This window comes from Phaethon aethereus (genome assembly GCF_964289735.1).
Source record: "Phaethon aethereus genome assembly, chromosome: 1".
Taxonomy (NCBI): Eukaryota; Metazoa; Chordata; class Aves; order Phaethontiformes; family Phaethontidae; genus Phaethon; species Phaethon aethereus.
Window position 1 is genome coordinate 39,282,008 of NC_138575.1, and position 24,581 is coordinate 39,306,588.

Sequence of the window (24,581 nt, forward strand, 5' to 3'; positions counted from 1 at the left end):
CCTTTAAAGGGGATGAACTGTTTTTGTGCTTCCAGGAGAGTGTTCTTGAAGGACTTCCAGTATGTGCTAGCTCCTTCATCCTCTGTGGAAGCTTCCCACAGAATCCCTCCCAACTGAGGTCTGGCTGAGCTCAAGTTTGCTCTTCTAAAATCTAAAACCTTTGTCTTAGTACAACCTTCAGCATGCCCAGCAGGATCCCAAACTCCATAATATTGTGATCACTGCAGCAAGGCTATCACTAACCAAGATATTACAAAGCAGGTTTTCTTGGTTTGTGAGTAGCAAGTCCAGCAGTGCCTCATTCCTGGTTGGCACATCTAACATCTGTATGAGGAAGCGGTCCTCTATGCATTCCAGGAACTTGATGGATGACATGAGCTGCTGTATTGTTCTTCCAAGAAATATCTGGGTAGTTGAAGTCATCCATAAGAACCAGGCTCTGTTGACCCAAAGCTTGTTTAAGTGACTCAAATATTGCTTTGTTGGCCTTACCGTCTTGGTTTGGAGGTCGGTAGCAGATGCTTACTGTAGGATCTCCCTTAAGAGATGACCTCTCTGATCTTGACCCAGAGGCATTTGGTAGGGCTTCCACAATCGCTGTAGTTGACTTCTATACGTTCAAGGTTCTCCTTAACATAGAGCGCAACTACTCCTCTTCTTCCCTGCCTAACTTAAAATCACATGTAAAACTTAAAACTTAAATAACATGTATTTGATGATGAATGAAAAAGGAAGTTGCTATTTATGTAATTATAGACGATAGCACAGATAAAAATTCAGTTTCTTGTACTTGGAAGAATAATGTCTTTCAGTTACTTTACATCCTTCCAGTCTGTGACTGCAGTATCTGTGGTGTTACTGCTTCGTGTGAAGCACACCATGAAAATTAGCACATGTTGCTGTTATTTTGATCTTCCAAACTACCTTACCTTCTTTGTGAAGATCATTGATATTATTTTGTAACATGGTAATACAAAATACCTTCTTTCATGAGCATGTTCTACATCTGTGTGGGTAAGACTGTCACCTGGGAGGGGTCATTGTTTCAGTTGTCTAAAGAGCTTGAAGGGGCTTTTATAATTACAAAAAACAAACTGTTGACCTCTCTCCCTCAAAATTCCAAAATGTAAGAAGTGGATGAAGGACATGAATTGAAAACCTTAAAAGCTTTGTACCTATACATTTACTTTCCAATTCAGACGATCTGTAAAAGAAATCATTTCTCAAAACCTGAACATTCTGTGAAAATCAACACTCATGGGAGTTGAACTTTTCTCCTATGACTAACAGATATTTAATGCTCTTTTTCTGGACAATTTTTGCCCTTTTTTTTTTTATTCGACATTCTGGGAAAGCAAAAAACATCTTGCATGCTTGTACCAAATGCATAAAGATTCACTAAAAATACATTCTGTCTCACCTGCGTTTAGAGAGGTAGATATCTTCATTTCTCTAGGAGCTTGTCTAAGCAAATAGTGTCCTTCCTTGGAATCTCATAAGTACTGTCCCTTGTTGGTGTAAGTAGACGTGGCACCGTACATTTCAAGTGGATCTTCCTGTAGACCACAACAGAAAATTTAGCCATGATAGTTCTTTTCTAAAAGACATTTATATCACCAAAAGGATATTTCACTCATTCTCTAATTCATTTCCACTTCTGTTAAGAGATATTAAAAGATATTCAGTTTAGCTAAAAAATATTTTGACTTCAGCTGTCATTTCAGAATCCTTAAAGGAAAATCTTTTATTCTGTTTGAGGTCCAAAGAGGAAATTTTAAGAGGCAAATAATGCAGAAAGTAAAAATACAGCATCTGTAGTGAAAGGTAAGCTGAAATTCTGAGCTGTTTCTTTTTTATGATCTCAGATAATGGGTGTTCAAGAACTTAAAAAATGAGTTTCCCATTTGGTTGTGTGTTTTGATTTTCATAAGCCTCATTGCCCATTTTATTTACAAGGATGCTGAGCACTGAGGCTGGTCGTGGCAGCATCAGGAGGCATTTTTTGCACCTGCAGGGTTTGAATTCTCATGCTTGTTTCTAGTTATCAGCAATTGTGCATCCAGCTACCTGACAGAGAAAACATATCAGATAGTGAAAAGTACAGACACTCGTTCCTGCTCCTACAATTCCATTTTCACCGTTGAAAATGTTATGAATGCAGAAAGAGAAGCTGGGCCTCACCTCCATTGAAAATGTACTCCACAAGGTTAATTGCCTTGCCCAAGGAAATCTGTAGAAGAGCCAGGAATAGAACTCAGATTTCCTGGCAGCCTGCCCTGTGCCTTCAGCTCAAGGCCATCCTCCTCCAGTAAAGCTGGAGGTTTGTGAACAGGTTGGATGAGGGAGGGAAACAACGCTTTTCAATTCTGTATCTTAAACCGACGCATGGTTTTTACCTGTTTCTGTAAGCTCAGACGTGAGTATCTCAGTATCTCTAGCATATGTCTAGCTGGTAGGCAGTGAGGGGTAGGGAGTAAGATACTAAAAAAGTCTATGTATTCTCTACATACAGGAGAGAGTGGAGAGATTTGGGACCAGACGGGTTTTGAACCAAACCCAAATGTAAGCCTGAAAGGTATTTGATGCGTATTGATAGTTATTTTCTCTTCTTTGTACCTTAATTACACATGGAAGTCCAATGCTGATCCAGTAAACAGCAAATGTAGTCACGGAACCAAGGTGCCTGGTTCCTTGAATGTTTTGAATGTGGTTACTCTGCTCTTCAGGACTAGCTGATCTGAGCCATAGCTGCAGGACAGGGCCATTCCAGGTCACCTCATCCAGAGATGGCATTTTCATTCCCTGTCCTCTTGAAAAGTAGTGGTGCAGAGGGAATGAAAACCCACGTTGTTGAAGTGTGATCCTGGACAGCAGCTTTGTCAAGACTTCTAAGCTTTCCTATAATTTCTGACTAACTGTGGAGCTTATTTAATTTAATTTAATTTAATTTAATTTAATTTAATTTAATTTAATTTAATTCACCTTAATACTGCAGTTACTACAGTAAGGCAGTAGCCTTACAGGAAAATATCACATTTTTTATCTGCCGGTGATAGAAAAGGGCCATCTTGTAAGTGGCAGTCCGTCCCTGTGTGGGTGAATTTACTCCTCTCAGTTAAGAGCTACAATAATAATTAGAGAGGAGTAATACTTCTGGCTTCATTCTGTATTCTTTACAGACCCAAGCAGGTGATGTGGATACCGAAGGAATGCAGGGTTTATCCTCTCCTGGAAAGACTGGGGGAAGGCTAGCATTGTGATAATTAATATTTGGAGAGTGCTTTCAGGTGTTTGAATGAAAGTCATTACATGCTTTAAGTGCAAGTATCGTTATTTCCTCTTCCTTAATCCTGGGACTAAGCCTCACTTCAAATTGCAGTTCAGAATTACATCTTAGGTACGAGGCTAGATTTTCAACAAGAAAGTAGGCTGCTTTCATTAAATAGCTGCAAAATAACCTCACCAGGAGGTGGCTTCTAATTCTGTAGCACACAACTCTGAGTGAGGAAAAAATATTTTTTTGTATCAACAATAATGTACTTTATATGTGATTTAATTAGCATGATTCATTCTTGCTCTGCTGTCTTAAATTTATTTTGTGCTAGGTGCCAACCTAAAATACAAGGGGAGCGTAGTTTACAATGGTGTTTACAAGTGCACGTGTTTTTCTGTCCCAAAGCCTCTCTGAGATATTCATCAGACTGCAAATGAAAAACAAAATAAAAGTAGAGGGACAAGAACCTGAAATCTGAAAATTGTGACTCCACAGGCCGTACTGTTTAAATAGTCAAGTTGGGATATGCAGTTTAGTGGTTTGAAGATGCAGTAGTGACACTGCTGCTAAAAGAGGAAGCGATCTTTTCAGGTCCAAGAGAATCCAGATATTTTCAGTCTTCGGGGGAACCCTGAGACACGAAACGCCGAGGCCTGGGAAGGTGACAGACTGAATGAGAAAGCCGTATGTTGAGGAGCATGTAACTACGGTGTTGAGGCTGATAATGCTCATAGCGCTGTTTGTTTCGCGATCTTTTGTTACCCCCGTTCAGAATGATTCTGGTTGTACAGAAAATGCTTATCAGCCTTGCTGTTACTGGAGGCTGTTGATGGGGTATGATTTCCTTCTTAGCAATACAGCGAAGCAGGGAAGTTTCTTCTCTGTTCTTTTGAGGTTGTAGCGATTTCTTTCTAGGAAGGAAATCTTTCTGATGCGTGAGGGCAGCCACTGGCCACCCTGAGCTGGCAGACAGGAGAAGAAGGTGGCTTTGTTTCCTGAACACAGGCACCTCTGGGTTTTATCCCTTTTCTTTTGTCGCCTGACATTGTGAGAAATCCATTGCACCCAAGCTACATGCTGCCTCACTAGGATTTTAGGAGCCTGTCTTGGAAGGGGACAGATGATATAATCTACCTGACAAAACCCATTCTTATTTAGTCTTTATACAGTCAGTGGTGTGAAATAGGTGCCTTAGGAAGGGCTGGAGAACGCGATCCATTCACCTAGCTTATGTTTGTCCTGCTCTCCACGGGGTGATCCACTGAGCTTACACTGAATGAACGCATCTACCCCTCCAGTCTGCATATGGGGAACCAGAAATGTGGCACCTCTCCTCATGCTACTCGGGACCAATTTGCTTAGCCCTGTTGATGGATACTTCGTGGAGGAGGACCATAAGTCCATCTTTAGTACTATAGCCTAATACCTGAAGCAGTGAGAGACCCTAGGTACTGCTCAGCCAGGGCTGAACCTGTGTGCCAAGAGAAGTGGTGTGCCCTGAGCTGGTCTGGGTGACAACTCTTTAGATGCAGGGCTGCTATTCAGCGATGCATTTAAAAGCAGTGGGGACACATGGGAGAAGAAGAAAACGAGAGGAAGCCTAGCCTGTTGGTTTAGGCATCCGTGTAAAGACCTGAGGTGACATCCCTAGGTCTGCTTTTTGTCTGATCTAAAATGCAGACATTGGAGAACATAGCCTGGAACCCCATTTCTGTCTCAATTTGAGAATGGACCTTAATTAATACTCAGAAGATACCCTTTTCTTCCTTGTTTTTCTTCTGGAGCCTGTTCTCCGCATGGCATTTCAGCTTCAAGAGAAGGGCTGGAGAATGTTTCTCACCCAGGAAAGCATAGGAGCTGGTGATTAGGATGCCTCTGTAGGTGTGGGTTTAGATCTTCATCATATTTACTAAAGGGCAGATGACCTCTGAGCGCTCTCGCTCCGAGACACTAATGTTCAAGTTGGGCGTGAGCACTATGAAGGAGCTGTGCTCTGTCCTGACCTTATGTAGCTCTGAAGGTTTCTCCAGAGAGTGGAGCTGGATTTTGGGTGGCTGTCAGTTGAAATTTGAAATGCAACAAAGTGTTCGTTGGGAGGTAAGGCTTGCTATCTTAGACTAGCAATTTTGAGCATGTTCAGCTAATTAAACTTCAGTCTGCAGAGGGCTTTAAGGTTAAGTAGGAAAATACTAGGTAACTGAGGAACCTACAGAGATAGGCAGTTGTGGAGAATAGATGGATCGAATCCCACCCTAGAGAAATCTCCCCACCCATAAGACATTATTTGTGTGTTTTATAGTGTGGCTGCAAGAATTTTGCAGGCAACATCATGCTGTAATCTATTTGCACGTGATTTTAATTCTTTCTCTTACCAGTTCAAATGGTATTGCCTGTTGTTATTGCAGGTATTGTAGAGTTTCAGAGTTTTTTTGGGTTTTTTTGGTTCAGTTATATATCTGTGTGTGTGCTATTTCCATAGCAGTTTTAGGAGGCTAGTGATGCGTAGTGTATGTCTTTATTCTGCTTTTTCTTTTTACTTTTTAAAAATAAACTTGCTATTTTCAGTTTGTTTTATTATAGTCTGTCAATCCTGAGAACTGTTGAACTGCGGAACTGCAGAGTTGAACTTTGGTGCTACTTACGATGATTTAAATAATAGTATTGAGAAATTACATTTGAAGAAATGTATTACTTGTGTGTCTGTATCAGTGTCAATGAAAACAGAATCTGGTCTGCAGAGGTTGGTTTGCTTTGATTAAAAGTGATTTACCAGTAGTGGCAGTCCCCATTTTGGAGCCTTTAAAATTATCAGTGAATTGGCAAGGTTTAGGATTTTTACATCCTGTCTGTTCAGAGTAGCTGCTGGGAACTTAAAAAACAGTCAGACTGGTAGTTCCTGTATACAGCAGAAATCATGACTTTACCCAATATATTATCCTAATCCATTTTGACTGTTATATCAATTATCCTAATAGACAGCAACTGGAGCCTTTTACAAGACATAATACAAACACATATGTGAGCTTCACTATTATGATCTTATCAAAGTTGCATTGTGTTAACATGTTCTTGGGGTTTCCTTAGTATTCACACAGAACCCATTCATGCTCTGGCTGCTCCTCCTGGATTGTTTCCTGTTAATGATGCTAAATGTCTTGAGAAATCTGCCTGGGGACTCTCCTTCCACAGAAAACTCTCTGTTTGGGTCTTGAAAAAACAACTCACACAACACATTGACAAAGTACATACAGTACTTACATCATAGTATTAAATATGTGGAGGAGACAAGGCTATCTCTGCCATGGCATGCACTCTTGCATTCATTAACATGCATTAGCATTCGTAAACTATTTGGAGGAGGCCGAGGTGTATGCAATTTTTAAGGTGCTGCTTTTGCAAACTTCCCATTCAAGTCAGGGATGACCATTCAAGCACGCAACAACTGTTTTATCAAGCTTTGTATGTAAGTCTGATTGAGATAGGTGATGGATAAACGGTCTGTCAGTGACACATGGTGCCTCTAAAATTTCTTTACTGAGAGAGTGGTCAAACATTGGAACAGGCTGCGCAGGGAGGTGGTGGAGTCACCATCACTGGAAGTATTCAAAAAACTTGTGGATGTGGCACTTCAGGACATGGTTTACTGGGCATGGTGGTGTTAGGTTGGTGGTTGGACTTGATGATCTTAAAGGTCTTTTCCAACCTTAATGATTCTGTGATTCTGGTCAAGTAAATTGAATATGAAGCCAGGAGATTAATGGTAAAATCTTAGGCTTGTTGAAGTCAGTGGCCAAACTCCTAATGAAATCGGTCGCCTGGATTTCAGCCCTTCTCCATCTGCCACGGATGTAATGTACAACTGTGTCTGCTGGTTGGCTATAAGCTCTATAAATTGTGCAAATAGCCATGTTTGCACAAAATTCAGGCCATTTGAGGAAGAAGATCAATACATGTTCAAGTTAGGCACCAGATGAACAGAAACTTTATGGTGACTCACACAGAAAGAATAGTATTTGAATCAATCTGTGAATATGATAAATTTGTTATTTACATCAATAAGTTTTGAGCAGTCACTGTATGAGTAACAGGTGGGCTACACTTGTACAGAGATACCAACAGAAGTTTTTTATTGATGCTTTTTTTTTTTTTATTTTAAAGCAACTTGTATGCTATATAAACACTATTGCTTCTTAATAGTAGAATTTTTTTCTTGTTTAATCATTTCAGTGGACTATTTTAAAACTGCAATATGGACACCTCTGTACTGTAACCTTCAGCAAATTTTTTTAAAGATATACAAAGACATGGTTTTGAAAATGCATGATTTTGCCTTTTCTGCATGTATAACTTTCATTAAGGATATGCTCAGCTGTGGTCATAGGTACATACATACAGAGGGTGTATTACTCACTGAAACAAACTCTCTTTAAGGCAAGTCTTTGTAAAGTAGTGGCTCCAGTGAAGTGAATTCAATAGCAGGATTCCAACTGACTTGGTTGGAGTTAGGATTTTCTCTCCAAATACTTGTAAATGGTGATATATAAATTGGAAACCCTTTCTAAGTTATGCTAACAAAAAGCCTCTGATTATGGTTTTGAGTAAGGGAAAGAATTCGCCCTTTAATCTGCGGCATATCTTGAGGGAGAAGGTTTTGTGCATCGTATGTTTTGTTTAAACTAGATCAAAATTCCTTAGGTAAAGGCAATATCCATTGCACAGAGAGCAACAAAGAGAAATTATGTTATAGTTGAAGTTGACACATGCACACAAAAACGTTTCAAAATTATATTCTTAATAATAATTTTGCTCCAAGCAGAAGCTACTTTATCTCTTTCATTGCTCATTTCAGGAAGTAGAAGGTCTCAGAGCCTCTGCAGGCAAACCAGATGCCATTGGTTTCCAAGAAAGAGATTATTAATCCTATCCTTCCAAATCACTAAGAAAGCTATTTAAGGGAGAAGTTGGAGCCATCGTGATCTTTTTGCGTAATTATAAATCATTGTGGCTTGCTTTGCATGATTAAAATTTCAAATAGTTAATTAAATAATGTCCCAGAGCAAGCTTTGTACCTTGCAAAGCTTTGTACACCCGTTTTTACACCCCCAAAAACTATTATCTTGAGTGTGTAATAACTGGGAGGCAGAGCTCTATTGATTTATGTAGCTTCCTCATTTTTTGTTGACATGTTGGTTTTCATAAAAGTTTTTAGTGGCCTTAAAATAAAAAGCCAGGGGAGGTATTTTGTCCTTCCTTTGCACTTCTGCATTGTGAGCATTCCAGACACTTCGCACAAGTATAGAGGCAGGGGTGAATCGTAGCTGCATCTTTTTGTCTTTTTGTTTGACGTTTAAATACTTAGCTTGCCCACTCTCCTTATTCAGGGCTACATAAATGTCATGGATAGAAGCTTTGAAAAAGTTCTCACTTTGAGTAATTTGAGCACAATAAGGCAGCTGAAAGATTGCAATGGGCATTTAGTTAATTAAAAAATGTCTGACTGGATTTATTTGGAAGCTAGCCAATGAAATAAACATCTGGTCCAAGACTAAGTACGAGAAATTTCAGGTAACCTTTGAGAAGGTCTTACAGCAAGGAGTAGAAGATGGGCAAAAAGAATGAACATAGAGCCCAAGTCTCTGAAAGACTTGGAGCAATGGGAAATTGTCACTCCTGGATTCTTGGGTTGAATCTGACCTCACCAGCTGTCAGCTCAGTTGCGTCCCATGTGCTGGTACTAGAGTTTTCAGTGTAGGGTGAAAGAGTGCATAAATTATCCATCTCTTATTTTATACGGCTGTGTGGGGTCAGTCATAGCCCCCTTGCATCTTGCAGTCTAGGAAATTGGAGGGGAAACTAATTTTTCTCCTTTCGGAAACAAAAGTGATGCAGAAAACTCTTAGGTTTACAGCAGTTCTGCTCTGCATCTCAAAGCTCAGGGCAGTTGTCTTACATACCTGGGTTAGCCGTGGAAAGATACAGTTCAGGAGGTTGCATCCTGTCTTCCCTTCTTCCAGTTTCCCCCATCACATTCCTCTTTTGAATAGTATTACTCAGCCAGATACCTGGGGATCTTCTAGTAACTAGTTCATTATGGCTGTCTTGCTCTATCGGGGAGGGAATAGCCAGACCCCAGAGCCAAAAGCCCTGTCAGCTCGAGGACGAGGGCAGAATCATGGGAAGTTTGAAGGCCGTTCAAAATCACTTCATTCCCTTCATATCCTGTCTTAAGCTGTATGTTTGATTCTGCACTTCCAGAGAGTGCAGCAAAGAATTGGACCCACAGCATATGATTTAAACTGCTGCTGACATCAAGCTTGGCCCACGCAGCACTAGCACCAAGGCTGAGTTTGGGTGGCAACACCTCAGCACCATGAATGATTTATGAATGAAACAGAAATTTTTAAGGGGCATTTTCATACTTGGCTTGAGTGAAGAGTAGAGAATATTATTTACCCAGATGGAAATGTCTGTGCCCAGTGAGGTGCAGTGTTGTCTCTGCTAATCTCAGATATGTTTGTATTTGAGTGTGTATTTTCTCCTTCGCACACAGGTTCTCCTTCTAGTCGGTCTGTCAATGAAGTCATAACCCCACAATTGACATCATAGTCTGTAATCACGGAAACTATTACGGTCTCAGAAATTCGGTTTTATAGCAGTCTCTGAATGATGGGAAAATGAGCTGTAAGAGGGAAAGTTGCTGTTTAAACTGAAATATCTTCAGTAATTATCAGAAGTAGAGAAAGTATTAAGACATAGTTCTGTAGGGCCAAATTGATTCTTGGTGTAGTACTGCTGAAGGCACTTGAGTTACCCCAGGGAGGAACTTACCCCCTGCGTCTGGAATGACTTGATGGCAAACATGTGAAGAGGAAGTGAATTTATGCTCCAGTTTAATATATTGGAAAGTTTTCCCTCGTCTGAAAGTCTGTCTTTATCTCTGAATTTCCTGGCTTTTGTGGATTTATATTAGATCCTTAATGTTATTTCAATGTATTTTTTCTGGTGTTTGATGTCTTTTGTGTTGTTTTTACTGGGGATATAATATATATATATTTAATGAAAGTAAAAGCAATCCTCCATTGAGGAGGTCAAAAAGCTTTCATGAACACTGCATATCTACCAAGACGTCTCATTATTTCAGATCTGTGGTTGTTGCTTGTGTAGCTAAAGCATTCATTCCAATGAGGAGATGCAAATATCTCTTAACATTTTAGCACCTATTTTCCGAAGTTAAATACTATTGTCATTTTTAATTCTTTACAAAAGAATTACCTCTCTAACTCTATATGTAGAGTGCTTGTAACCTTTTAAAATTAATGATCCATGGGATAAATGGATTATCAATACGTTATGCTTGTCAAAACCTTGAAAAAGAATTATTTTTAAGACGTATCGACAGATGGGATAAACAATTACATGCTGTACCTATGTGCAAGTTGCTCACTCTTACTCTTTATCAGAATTCCCTATTCTAAGCCTGCTGGGAGGCACAGATTATGTACAAAGTCAAGCTATGAGGAGTTGGAGGCTTTTGAGAATGCGAGTGAATGGAGAGTGTCATTTGTGCATTAGCCAAATTCCTAACAGAAACAGAACTCAGTTCTCCCTCACTTGCACAGGTCTGCTGAGTCCATGGCATTTCCCCAATTATGTAATGGTGTAAGGGGACGAGGGGCAATAGCCACAAGTTTCAACAAGGGAAATTCCTGTGGGGCAAGGAAAAGAATTCCACAGTTGAAGGGGATGAGCACAGGACACACTCTGCAGAGAGGCTGAGGAATCTCCCTCCGTGAAGATTTCCAAATGCCAACCAGAGAAAGCCCAGACAAGCCTGATCTAACTTTTGATTTAGAAGTTAGCCCAGCTTTGAGCAGAAGGTTGGACTTAGATAAGCTCTAGGCACCTTCCAAACCAAATTTTGAATGTTTTTATGCTGTACCTGTCAATGTATTTGAGCCTGTTGTATCTTAAATCTTTTTATGACTGAGAATGTCTCCAGGGTGAGTAAACTGATAACAAAGCCCGATTTTTGCAGAAATTCTTAGTTGATCTGTTTGGGATGCATCAGGATTAAGGCTTTTCCATTAGGTTTTAATGGAAGCATTTATTAAGATGTTAGATTTGGTCAACATAAAGCCCTTCTGGTGCATAAAAGGAGAATAGCTGTGTGCTGGGTTCCTCCCCATCAAGCACAGGCCTGTCACAAGCCTGTCAGCTTTGCTCTGTTCTACCTGGGAGGGGAAGGAGAAAAAGGATTTGAGAACGGCCAAAGCATGCTAGGGCAGCTCTTTTTGCCAAGCAGCTGGGTAGAGTCATTTTGTTGTGGAGCTGACCGGCTTTCCTCCTGTTCTTCCTGATGCACAGTAGTGAAATGGCAGGTATTTGAGTCTTGACTGCTTACAGGTTTTCTTTTGTGGCAGATCAAGCCTGGAATGAATAGCAGAGTTGCCCCGGCTTTACTTCAACTGTCCATCACGCTCAGCAGTAAGTGAAGGGAGGAGGACAGAGAGCCGTGGTTCTGGAAGGTCGTGGTGAGAGCCAGATGGCATCCCAGCACTGCATGTGCTCTTCGCTTCTAAGGGGAAGAGATTTTCCCCCCTTACTAAGTGGATTTTTACCCCTTGTACTGAGAATCTGCTGCTCTTTATCTTAAATCATGAAACAAAGATGAAAGGCAATTTCATCTGTGTTTCTGTTGTGTCCCCTAGAAAAGCAGAGCCGGGAGACCAAAATCTGTCCAGGCACGCTGTGGGTGTTCTGTGAGCAGTGCGGCGGGCACAGCGCTGCCAAAGGGCTGTGAGGGGCAGGACCTGGGGCAGCACACGGATGGATTGGGAAGGTGGGAGAAACAGACGGCAAAGGCAAAGATCTGTGCCTCTGACAGGACCAGCCAGAAAGGTACTAGATACCTTCTACTGTTGTTGTTCCTCTACTGCACTTGCTGTTGAGGTATCCCACGTACATGCAATGACAGGCTACACTTCTATGTCTGTTACGCGAGGGAGGGGAAGCTGGTCATTGCTTCAGGGGAGCGGGAACCAGCGTGGTTAGACGCCAAGCTGCGGCGATCCAGGAGCTCTCTGGGATGCAGTCGAGGCACGGTTAGCTCTGGGATCTCTGTTGGCCAGAGCACTCTAGGCCTGTAAGTGGAAGTGCGTGGGCTGCACATCCCTTACGGGCCGTGCAGAGCCACAGCCTCTCTCCTTTGCTCTGACCTCACCTGCTGCAACGACCAGCAGATTTGCCACCAGCTGCTTCAAGATGGCTCCGCCAGTCGGGGAGGAGAGAGGCTGCCATGGTCAGCGAGCTGCTGGGAAGGGTCCTCGTTCAGAGACAGACCCCGGCAGGCAGATGCTTCAGCTGCAGGCTGATGCCTGTGCTGCCGGCCTGACCCCGCAGCTGGCCAGCATCGTCCCTGTCCTGTGACTCGCTGCACCCACGTCACCTGCCCAGGCAAGGGAGTTCGCAAGTCTGAGCATGAGGGGTGTCTCGTGGCGAAGATGCATGAGCAGCGGTTGCTCAGATGGGTGGTGCAGCAGGTAGGAGCCACGAGGGGTTGTTTTTTTTTAGTTTGTCCATCAGGAAGCTTACTTTTACCACTATGCCAAATGCACCATTTTCCGGGGGGGGCGGGGGGAGGGAAATATCCATATATTAGCCACAGAATAATTGGGTTGGGTTTTTCTCTGTTGAGAAGGTTCACAGTAGTTTGAATGTAAGGTCCTGTGGTTTAGAAGTATCTTATCGAGATGCAATAAATATATTCACTGCCAGTAGACTTTTCTGAACACTGCTCCTGGACCAAAAGTCATGAAGGAAATTCTTCTATCCCTGGTCTGTGGCAGCACTGTGTGAACATATGTCATAGATCAGGTTTGGGGGAAAGTTTGTTTTCTTTTTTTTTTTATTTCTGTGAATTGTTGCAGGAAAACAGCCTCTCTTTAAGAGTTCATCTGCTCAACCTATTTATTCCCTACTTGCAATTTTACTAATCCTTTTTTTTTGCGACATCATAATGATTTCCACAGCAACCGATTGTGAGGTTGCAAACAAAGGATTACGACTTCAGGTGCAGAATGAACAGACAAGCTCTTAAGAAGCAGGTTTTCAGGCAAATGATCCTATGAATAAAGAATGAAGAGGGGAGGGGAGAAAATCCCCAAACACATGATGTGCAGTACCAACAGAGGTGATTCAAGCTGAACAGTTGTTAGGATTTCCTGTGAGGTTATAGCATTGTTTGAAGGCAATAAAAAGAGATGAATCTGCCAGAAATTATTTTTTCACTTCTCTGTTAGAAGTGCTGAGGTTGCTATTTAAAGCTGCTGTGTTGGTCAGAAAGAAGTTACCTCTTGACTTGCGTGTCGTTTCAAAACACCACCAACCCCCAAGGTGTAACTATTATTGAAAAAGACACTATTGGTTCCTCGAGGACTTTGCTGCGAGTGTGATCCACTGGTAGCTGACAACTGTGATGAGTTTCTTGCAAAAGCTTCCTCAGATTGTCTGCAGCAAACATTGATGAACTTCATTGCATTCACTGTTGGAGTGACACGGTGAAGGGATTCTGCCAGGAACAATCTTATCTTTGATGCCAGAAGTTCCCCAGCCTTTTTGATTATGTTTCTGACTTTCAGCTTCACTTTTGGGTTTATGGCTCTTCTTTCACTTCTGCTGCTTAGTGGGGCTCATAAACCTCACTTGGAGTCATGACAGTCCTCAAGGTTGAGGAATGTCTGCCTTATGTCCTCACCAAGCAGACAGATTTTTAATTCCTCCCCAGTACATTGGAGTTGTTAGTTTAAACAAGACAGGAGATGCAGGAGTGAGCCTGTAACAATAAAGTAGTTTCTGTGGCCGTCCTTTTGTCTTTGTGTCCCTGTAGTCCTCGTTCTTCCTTGGGCAAGTCGCTGGGAAGGCTTACAAATCACAGCAGCTCTGGGAGCTTGTTTGTTGTGCTTTTTTCTGGCTGCTGACAGAGATGGAAGTCTGTCTGTGCCTGTGCTTTGGCCTCGGTTCGAGGCTCTGTGCAGAATTCATGGCCCTGGTTCACTTCAGATGGGTAACTGCCACCCTGCGACCGCTTCATGTCCCTGTAGCAGCGATCTTCTCACCCTACCGCATCCCTGGGCATCTTTACCAAAAAGGACTTGGAAAGCAATAGCAAGTTAATGGAGACTTCATTAAATGGGCAGCATATCCTGTGTGGAGCTTTCCTCCCTCCATGCTTTGTCTTCAGCTTCTTCCCATATCAGACCTCAAGTCAGGATTCATAGTTATGGGCATGTCAGTTAATAAAGTTGATGAGTTACGGTAGGCCTTGCCTTATTTAATTGTGTTTGTGTTCTTCAGGCATCTTTGTCTTACTCTCATTTCCCTCTTCTGATAACGACAGGAGGGGTTTCTGTGTGGGCCAGTCGTTCTAACCCTAAATGCTTTACAAATTTCCTTTCCCCTTTGGTTTCCCACAGGCGCTATTTCTTAGTTTCTCAGAAATATTTCCCCTAGGATTTGTCTCTTTTTTTTTCTAACATTTCAAAGTTTGGACAGGGACTCTCCGCTTCCTGGAGTTTTAATAATTACATCCTCTGTGCCCAGCCATGGCCTGTTAATGGAGTCATACGCACTGGGTTTCATACAGGAATTTTCTGTTTGCTGCTCCTGAGACAGCAGAAAGACTTCTCACAACTGCTGTTGGAGTAAGAACAACAAATGCATAGGGCTTTTCCTGGGCAGCGGCACTGGCTGGGGGGGGTTGCTGACTCTTGATTTATCCATCCTGAGGAAGTGGCTGGTGTGAGTTTGCGCTTCATTTTGATGAGCTGAGAGGAGAAGAGGTTGAGCAGTCCTTCTTGGGAGTGGGACATATTGTGCAGACCATTTTAGTCAGATTTCTTGTGTAACCTTTGCAATTGTTTGTCAAGATGGTACCTTTTCCCGTTTTGAACATCAGGCATTTTTAGTAACTCTGGCCCCAGTGTGATTTCTTCAGGTCCTTGAAAATTAAGGTTGTATAACGGTAAATGTACTAGGCAGAAGCAGTTTATAGGGTTGTTGTAGTGGTACTGACATCTTTTCAGAAATGTGGACTTTTTTCCATGTTGCTGTGTGGGCAATATTCGGCTAACTAGGGTAGACGTATAATTGAGGTGATTAACCACTTTTCCTCGTTGACTAATGAGTCAAGATGAGAGTTGAGCAACCATCCCTCGAGCTGCCTCTGTGGTCCAAATATAAAGCCATGCCACAAAGAAATGGGATGAATAGTTGTAAGGTTCTTGTTTGAGTCCTCTTCCCCCTGTTGCCTATCACATTTGCCTTTTTTTCACCTTGGGCCAGGTCTTCCAGCCTGCTGCAGGTTGCTGTGGGCACCTCTTCCCAGTTCTTTTTCACCTAAGTAAACCTGATGTATGGGAACGGTGCTCTTAGAAGTATTTACCCTAGTAGGCACTGCTTTCCCTGGGCCTTGCAGATAAAGGAGCAAATCCTTCAGCTGTGTGAGGAAATGTGCAGATAGCAACAGGTAGCGTCCGCTGAGGTTTTTGCATGCCAGAAAGAACAAAGAGGATAAAGAGAAAACCCGTTGCTTTTATCAGGTACCTAGAAAATCTATGTTTGTCAATGGATAAATGCAAACATACACGCTCTTCACATTCCTGGTCTGTGCACGCACCCGAAATCCTGCTTGCAAAGTTGCAACCTTTATACGCACAGAGCTGTATTTTAGCCGTGATGTGGGTGGTTATTTCAGTCACAGTTTCACAGTAACTGTACCTGGAATGATTACACCAGCAACAGTGCGAAACGTCTTAATGCAAATGACAGTGATGAGTGGCGTAGGCTGGAATTTGCCGTACCCACACCTCCGCCGCAGCCGTGCTGCCAGTCGGGGCTTCCCGCAGCTGGGACTGCTTAACTCACAGGCTCCAAGTAAGTAGCTTCTATTTCGTTTTGAGCACCGTAACATCTCTGCTAGAAAGGAAGCCGACTTTTCTGCAGCTTGTGGAGCTAGAGTTGGAGACAAATACATACACTAAGAGGTTTAAATGTTAAAAAATTGAGATTAGTCTCATGTTTGGGATTTGATTCTTTTCAGCCTATCCTTAGCTGCTTCTCTTTCTTAAATGAGTATTTTATTCCATTGGTCTTGGTGAAGACTACTTCCAGAGTCCAGTGGGAATGCATTTTAGTGTTTGTTGGTTAAATATTCTTCAGATGTTACATACGTAAAACCTCCGTGGCCGATGAATACATTTTAGTATATTTTTAGAAGTTACAAAAATGACTTAAGGGCCTGCGGTCATTTTGTAACACTTCAATAATGCCTTCATCTGCTTGAAGGTGAAGATGAAGACATCAGGAGGCTGTGAGTGGCTGCAGTGAAGAGTCATGTAAGGGTCAGTCAGACCTGATTTGATCAGAATGAAATGCTGAATGAGAAATGAGAAAGAGATAGCCTTTGTGTGAATTGGATGCCACCTGAGAAAGAACAGATTGACCGATACGTGGCTAGTGAGGTCCTTAGAAGTGCCTGTATTTGAGCCATTCTTCTCTATACATGTACACACAGACACACATACATATTCTTAAACCGAAGAAATTCCAAGGCAAGAATCTTTTATTGTAAATAATAGGACTAGAAAATATTAATAGAGCACAGAAATAGAAAATATCAAATGGTGCACAAAACTAAATAGTATAGAAATATAAGATAATAAATTGTATAGAAAATAACATAATAATGCAGTTAAAGCTTTTCATTCCTAATGTTTGTAAGCCTGAGAGATTTAAAATTCAGGTTATATTTGGAAAAAAAACCACAAACAACCCACCGCCTCACGATTTGCTGTTTCCCAAAGCTTGGAAAGTATGCAGATGCTTACTTAAGGTCAGTCAACTTTATCTCCTCCTGATATTCCTTTCCTCCCAACCAGAATTTTAGTGACAACGTTTCCTGTAGAGACACTACAGTAGTGACCCGTAATACTAAAACCATATTTTTTAATAAGTTACTTTTCATTACAGCTCTGGCAGACATCAGTGAGGACAAAATTTTAACCTCCCCAGTGAAATCACTTGGTTTCTTTTCTCTCTTTAATTGTGATTTCTACTTCATCCTCAAGGAGCTTGACCTTGAATCCTAAATGCATACCATGCTATCATTTGACAAGAGCCGGCCAACCTTTCCAACTCCATTTGAAGTGATGGAGTCACTGTGGCAGCTCCTGTTCGTGCCCAGCTGTGCGGGGAATGAACTCAGGTCTGGAGGCTGAGTTGGCTGTGGGTCAAGTTCAACTTGGAGGTTATGAGGGGGGCATCGCTGGTTTGTAACCTGGTGGTAGCAAAGTTACTTAATTTCATATCTTTCTGAAAAAAGGGAGTCCTGAAGTCATAGACAAGCTGACAACATTTATCAATGATTACTTCTATGTCCCTAGTCACAAAAACGTTGTATCTCTAAATAGAAAATGATGTGATACAAATCCTTAAATTAGGGAATATTATTTATGGAATAAGTAATATGGCGTGCTATGTACAGAATATATAAAATGTATGGAATGTGCTAAGAACAATGTTTAATGATTTGGCAAACAATCTCGCCCTCCGTGCATGCAGCTGGGGCTGCATTTAATGTGGCGTGTCCTACATGTGGCATTCAGCTCCCTGTGACTTTTGCCTTAAGTTCATTGACATGTGCGCTGGTTTTCTTGAAGTGCTTAGGAAAAGGAAGTTTTGCAGCAACTAATCTCTTTCAGGAAAATAATGATATTGTAGCACTTCACAAAATAAATATGATGGGTAAATGTTTGGCGGGGTTAGTGAGAAGAGTTAAAGTTAGGTAGATAATCAGAATTGAAGAACCCTATCTTTTACTTGTTTGCATACTTATAGTGCTAATTGCTGCCTCAGTTTTTATTTTGAAAATTGCAAGTTGATATTCAAGGCATCAACTTACCTTACCAAGCAAATGAGCAATGATACACTTTCAAGAATACTTGTTAAAGAGTCATTTCCTAGTACCACAAACCGAGGAAGTAATTTTAAATGAGTAACTAACTAGTCGATTTAATAAGTCAGCTAATGTACTCTTTAAAGGAATGGAAATAATTTAATATCAAACTAAAATATTTGATAAAGAACCTATTGTACCTTCACTCTCAGACTCGGCTCAAGTATTTAAAATCTGTGGAAGTGTTTTCCGTGACTTTAGTGCGGGTTAATCAGGTTTTTACAAATACGTTAAACAATTAGACTGGTTGATCCTTTACAGTATGGTTCTTAGAGGAGTTTATGCAGATAAATGGTAATTTTGACCTTTATTAACATTGCCTTCTGTGGTGGTCAGTGGAGATTTGTGAATGGTAATGAGGTGCTGATGTAAAATTGTCCGTTTGCTATTACTGCTAAAATGGTTCTTTAGTACTAGAATGTAGTTAGCAGAGCTAAGCAATAAAAGCTGTTTGCTCAGCTAAAGTCCAAAACTTTTATTTTAATGCTCATCTTTTAGGTTGGGTTGCAAAATGTTTTTGTGTTTAAATTGAAGATGGCAAGCTCTTTTACATGAAAACCGTTTTCCTTCACTTGGACTTCCAAATCTTTCTCTTGTCTCTTTTTAAGTGTTTTTTGTAGGTCAGGCAGGACAAGTATTGCTGAGTTATCTTAGCCTGTTGCCATTAAAATCACTTCCTTCACATAGCAGTAACTTAATTTTATGGCTTTTAAAAATTTTCTTTTTATGTATTGAAAATCAGCATAGCAACGGTAATAGATGCACTAGTAGTAATGAGCTGTAAAATGAATGCAGAAAACCGCCAATATGTGGTTATGCGGCTGGTTTTCAGTACTTTTTTTCAGTGATTTTTGCTACTTTCTTCCCCAGGAAGGAATTTTGCACATGTTAAATGATCACGGCTGAAAATTCACTTTCATAGAAAAGTCAGTTATGGTTATAGTAGAAATTGATGTGGCTATAGAGTTTGTCTCTTCAAAATTTTTCTGAGAGAGGCAGCAAATAGTAGAAAAATATGTTCCTTTTAAAGTACCCTGTATAATGCTGTAGCAAAGATACAATGATTTATTAAATATACTAGGATTTGTTTTGTTTTGTTTTTCCTTTTGCTGCCATTGATATTTTTTAACAGTAATGAAATTAATGATTCAAAGATTTTTTTAATTAAAGTTTTTTTTTCCCATCAGGGGCTTGAGAGTCAATATGCAGAACAGCATCTGAAACTTACAGCTTTATTCTCTAAAAGCTGTCAGCACAGGTTCAGCACTTCTGGCACATTTAATATAAAGATGAACAAGGACCCAATAAAATCTAAAAAGTAAAGTGGATGTGATAGGAAGAACTGAACAAAGGAAAAATTAAAAATTAAATTGAGGAATATTTCCAAAAAAGCAAAATGTATTAGGCCATGGAGCAGACTCTCCGGGGTCGTACTGGAAACCCCATTGCTTTGAGACACTTGAAGGAGAGCTACCAAACTGAAATGCAATTGGAGTTAGGCTCAGCTATGCCTGCTGAGACACACTAGCTGAGCTGTGGTCAGCAGAGATCACAGCAAGTTTAGCTGCTTCATTTCCCCACTGCCTTTTGCTGCTCTGGTGGAATCCAACCCACTCATCTCAGATGCTCACCTAGAAGCATGACAGCTTGCTGTGTCGATGCCCCAGTACAGTCACTCCCATGCTTTCTTAGTCTAGGACGGTTTCTACAGCAGTATTTCTCAGGGTCTGCCTGAGCCTCTCCCACTGTTACAGCTGTGACTTTTCACAGCTGTGAGGCCAGATGGCCTCTGCAGCCACTGATTTCCCTTTCTCTGTCTCAGGTTCATCTTGTCCCAGAGGGACAATCCTGACAGCAGTCTGATGTTCTCATTCACTGGTAGAGATGTATGCTCTGTGAAAGAAAATGGACATACAAGGTGTCTTAAGATGCCCAAGCTTTTAGAGACCTAGGCAAAATAATGAATGACCACAGGTATTTCCCTGCGTCCATTTCTTTGTAGGTTTATGGGGAAAGAGCAAAGTCATGTGGGAAGTTTGTGATGTCCTTTCTGATGCTTTTGTTCCCTTATGATCCACAAAGTCACTTTCTTCTTGGCACTGAATTTCTATCTTCCTCAGCTAGTTCAGCAGTGAGACACGTTTCCCTCCTAGGAAAGCATGCTTCTCTTTCCTTCTAAAGCCTCCTGTTCACAGGAGTGCTATTCCTGTCTGCCTTACCTTCTTATTTTTAAAAGCTTTTCCCAACACCTAGCTTCCCTGTTCTGCTTTTTCTTTAGACCCTGGGTTTCTTCTCAGAAATTGGAAGAAATCTGGTTGAGAAGAGGTAGAGTAAGAAAGAGCATCTGGTTGATTGTGGGCAAGTCAGAAAAGCCCAGTGGGACTGAGCATGCACAAAAAGAAAAGGGGCAGACAGGAAGATGCTCTTTCTCTCTTTCAGAGCAAGACAGGTTGAAAGGACTGGTAAAGAAGGATTCATATCCTTTAGACAGTCAAAAACCTGAAGGTAATGTATAAAAGTAATCAGTAATCCCATACTTGGGATTGCAGAGACTCTTTGTGTCTTTGATTAGGAGACCTAGCTCTCAGGTGTGAAGATGGGGTGATAAAACAGGACTGAGTGGCAGAGATTTAGCGTGAGAAAGAGGAAAAGAGAAAATGGGGTAGTGTGGAAGAGGCATCAGAGAAAGAAAGAAAGAGAGAAAAAAGAGAAGGTGGATGAAAAGGAAAGAGGAAAAAGACACTAAGGACAAATGGAAAGAAAGATAGGCCGTAATCTACTGTACAACATAAAAGAAAGCAAAAAAGTAACAAAGCCAGAGAGGGTAAGAAAAAGCAAGAGATTACATTGCATTATTAAAAAACATATTAGAAAGCCAGTGGGCTTTCCTGCAATCAGTGGACTAGATGAGGCAAAGAGTCTTTTACAGTCCAGACTGTTGTGTTTCTGTGACATTAATGCAGCAGAATGAGGGAAGGGAGCTCAAAGAAGGGACAGAGAAAATAAGAATTTGAGTGGAAATTCCAGAGGAAACCTCAGAGTTTATGAGTATAAACTCACAGAATTCTGAGTTTATACTTGCATATTTAATTGGAGAGTCAGTAAAGCTATCCGCTGATTAAGTTGTTATTCATTTGGGAAGCTGTACTGAGCAGTCCTGGAGACAATGCTCACAGGCTGATCAGGAGCTCAGTGTGGTCAGCAGAACTGTCCCACTCTATGTTGGCTTGTTTCCAGAAGCTCCAGACCACTCAGCCAGAAAGGCAAATGCAAAACTTTAGCCATTACAATTTGGCAAGTGTTTTTGAAGCAGAGGAAATAGTCATGAGCATGTTTTGCCCACTGACCTGCCCTCTGACTAAAATGTTGGTGTAGGAGGAGAACTCTTATATAAGAGCAATGAGACAGAATATTTCTGCTATTAGTGTCCATGGTTAAGGGGAAAAGGAAATAACACAGAACTGGTTCACGCATAGTCACCCAGCAAACTCTGCACACTAGTGTCACTCAAGGAGTATTTAGATAGCATTCCTATCTTAGGTACTCAACACTGCAGCACGCTTCTGTCCCTTAATAATACCAGCTAGAAAGGCAGCTAGCCCTAAGGCTCCAGATACTATTTTCCAACTTCTCTTTATTTCCTTCCTTTTTGGTAGAGATGGGTTGATTCTTTATAATGCGTTTAACCCTAATGGCTACCAGATAACTAGCAACTGTAAGTAAGTTTAGGTCTCTGTAACTAATCAGCAGTTGCTAAAACTCTGACATTCCTTGACCATATCTGGTGTGCTGTGAGTTTCCAGCTTCATTTGATCAGTAAGTTACTCTTCATAGTCTTTCTGGAAAGAGAACTGTATTTGTATTTTCACATCCAGGCTCCCCACCCACTTGTGCCATATGTTCCATTTAAAGTTCCAGGACAGGAAGGATAGTAGAGATACCTTTCACTTTTACATCTAATGACAATTAAGTGCTTTACATTGAGTCAGATTTTCGGTTTCCCAGTTCCGGCATTCCACAGATGAGACTTTCAGTTAAAGAAGTGGGAGTTAAAGAAGGCTTTGCCTCTGTACTCAAGAGTGTTGATTTTGTAATTTTCCTTCATTACTATCCAAGGCAAAACCAGGCAAAATGCCGCTTATCTGTTGTGGATTTTCATTCCCGTGGAAAGATTTCACAGACACAGTGTAATTTTTTTTTGAGAATCTAGGGGCCTGTGTTGCTGTGACCTTCTCTTATGCAAGGGTGCTAAGTTGTAGGGGCAGAAGGCAGGTTGTAAGTGAATGGAGTTAGAGAAGGGTTTGCACAAGATTTCTTAGCTGCAATAGCTCCACCAAGTTATTACATTTTATACTAATCGAGTATAAAATTATTCCAGCATGCTGCACTCACTATTTTAAAACATTTTTTTATAAGTTGGAATAAATCATCAGAAAACTGAAGAGCAGCAATGCTGAGGTCTACCAGAGTTGTAGTAGGTGCTGCCAGCAGGATCACCAGTCAGCTCCCATAACCAAATCTTGTGTTTTAAAGGAGTCTTGATGTCAGTGCAAGGCATTATGCTGTGTACAGCCCAAATATCCTGTAGAAGGATGACTACATCTGATTATATATGTCTATATATGACTATATATCTGACATGTATGACTATATACATCTATCTTGCATGCTATTTGCCTTTTATTCTTTTAATCTACAGAAGATAAAGACCTGGAGGATGATAAACCAGAGCCTATGATGCTGTTGAAATTGCCAGAAGTGGAAAGGGAGTAACTCAGTCGCATTTGTACTAGACTCATTGTCTTCATACCTTGTGTAGTTAGAAGGGTAGGCTTCACTCTTATTATGCAGGTATACGTGCAAGAGACCCCGTGCAGTGAGGTACAGATAGGCAAACAGATCTTAGGTGCATTTGCCCAGCTTTTTTCCAGGTGTGATAATCGGTCCATAATAATTAATAAAAGGTTTGAAAAGGCCAAGCGTAAAGTAGTACTTGTCACCACGTAACATACACAGCTTCACTAAATGTAGCCAACATCTAACAGTTATGAACCTAGCCTTTGCCACTTTGGGCATGACACCTCTAGCTGTATTTTAGTGCTGCTGGGGATGCTTTTATTATCTACAATTAAAAACACGTTTTTGTCTGTTTTTGAAAAATGGCCTTCCTTTTTTTGCCTGAAAATTCACTTCAGGAAATAATTGTGGTTGCCATTTATGGTACTTAGAACACTAACTACCTGATCACATCTACAAATTAGGCAATTAGACATCTAAGAACTAGAAAATGAACCTGTGAAATAATCCTTGCAAGTATTTCTGGAAGCAAAATTCCAACCAAAGAATTAATGAGGTCAAGCCCTTTCAGTAACAGCAAAAAGCCCAGTGCCTCTAAATTAGTTTTCTCACAAAATGGTTATTGCCACAGTTTTTGTTAGGTGAATGACGATACAAATATTTGATTAATCTGGAAAAGCAATGACCTAAAGCAGTGATCAACAGTATTGACAAAAGTCATACACGTGTAGAATATAAATATCTTAATGAAACTGAAGGTATTAATTAAAGGTGCTGGATAGATGGCCTCTGAAATAGTATTCTGCATGCAAATAAAAATTTGATCATAGTCAGAAGAATTGCAGGTTGGCCCACACTGCTCCACCAGTTTGCCTAAACCTCTTGAAGGGTAGATTTAAATACAGGCTCCAGGGTGTTTTCTCTGAAATCCTCAAAAATGTAGAATTGAACTGAGGAATAATATTCATGAGGAGCTGAAGCTGATGCCACGGACTCATTTGATGTAAGCTAATCAACCAGTGTTTAAAGCCCAGCAATACTCAGTCACTCGTCATTGGGTCTGTATATGAATGCATTATTCCGGAGTAAAGAGCATTTTATTGGTCCTTGGGAAAAGCAACCTTGAATTATCCTATATAAAAATAGGATATATAGAATCCATACAGTCATAGTCATGCTGGGCAAAGATGTCCTACTGAATCATCCTTGTCCTTTTACTTCACTGGAATTTCTCCAGAGTCATATCTGAGTTCATAAGGAGGAACAACTTAACACTGAGGTTAAAAGTGAATTAAAAGGAAGAGTCAATGGGGTGAAGTGACTTTCACTCAGGAGGAGGACTGCTTACAGACATCTTAAGTGTTCAAAGTATGTAGATACTAGCTATCAAAAATACTTGAGAACGATTATGAAAAGGCTGCCATTTTTAAGGAGATGATGGAGAGGACAGTTTTAAATAAATAGTCTTCAAAAAGTAGAAGTCATGTCCAAATGAAGGAG

At 40.9% G+C, this 24,581-nt stretch overlaps 1 protein-coding gene across 1 annotated transcript in view; it reads left to right on the forward strand.

Moving 5' to 3' along the window:
- The window catches only part of HMGA2 (high mobility group AT-hook 2), a gene marked incomplete at its 3' end in the record, with an annotated part of 117,181 nt that overhangs the window by 19,562 nt on the left and 73,038 nt on the right, over positions 1-24,581 (forward strand). The window lies entirely within an intron of this gene.